The sequence below is a fragment of the Pseudocercospora fijiensis genome, assembly GCF_000340215.1.
Source record: "Pseudocercospora fijiensis CIRAD86 unplaced genomic scaffold MYCFIscaffold_11, whole genome shotgun sequence".
In the NCBI taxonomy this organism is placed as follows: Eukaryota; Fungi; Ascomycota; class Dothideomycetes; order Mycosphaerellales; family Mycosphaerellaceae; genus Pseudocercospora; species Pseudocercospora fijiensis.
In genome coordinates this window covers 1-1,179 of record NW_006921542.1, presented here as the reverse complement: position 1 = coordinate 1,179, position 1,179 = coordinate 1, and positions in this window count along the sequence as shown.

Genomic DNA, 1,179 nt, shown 5'->3' with positions numbered 1-1,179 from the left:
GAAGAATAAGAGACTCTACTACTAGGTACACTAAGAGACACCTAGGTTAAACCCGAAACTATTGAAAGGATCCTAAAGAAAATTCTAGGCAATAAGGCACTAGGAGAAGATAAGGTCTATAACAAACTTCTAAAAGCATATAGGAAGGGGCTAGCCCTAGCACTAGCCAATATCTTTTTATAAAGCCTAGTACTAGGACACTACCTAAGACTATTTAGGAAGTCCCTAATAGTAGTGCTAAGGAAGCCCTAGAAGGAAGACTATATACAGCTTAAGGCCTATAGACTAATAGCCCTACTTAATATAATAGGCAAGGTGCTAGAGAAAATTATCGCTAAAAGGCTAACAACCTTTACCGAGGAAAGGAATATCCTTCCTAAAGGCTAGATAGGAGGAAGAAAGAAGAGGTCAATACTAATAGCTATAGAACTAATTATAGAACAGATTAAGTATATCTAGCACTATAGTTAAAACTAGGTAGCAACCCTCCTCTCCCTTAACATCTTAGGAGCCTTTAACAATATCTCCTATAAAAGACTCCTATATATACTCAAATAGAAAGCTATACTAAACTAGATAGTCCAATTTATCTAGTCCTTCCTATAGGAAAGATCGATATAGCTTATTCTAGGCAAATTCAAATTAGACCTAATACTAACTAAAAAGGGAATCCCTTAAGGATTAACACTCTCCCTAATCCTCTTCCTTATCTTTATAGTAGACCTACTCCTACTCCTAGAATTAAAAAACATATTAGCATTAGGGTTTGTAGATAACACAAACATCCTAGCCTAGTCTAAGACAATAGAAACCAACTATAAGATCCTAGAAGAGAAGCATTAAGAGTATAAAAAATAGGCAAAGAGGTATAGAGCAAAATTCGCCCTAGAAAAGTACTAGCTTATCTACTTTAGTAAGGCTAAATCAACCTATAATATAAAGCAATTAATTACTATCTAAGGCTTTGAAACCTAACTATTAGTAGAGCTTAGGGTACTAGGGATCTAGCTAGATCTAAAACTGAATTAGGGACTACAAGTAAAGAAGGCAAAGTAGAGGGCAGATACTAATATACAATCCATTAATAGACTTATAGCCTCTATATAGGGGGCTACATTCGAGAAAGCTAAAGTTATATATAAGCAATTGTAAGCTACGCCGCAGCGAAGTAGCCTCCGT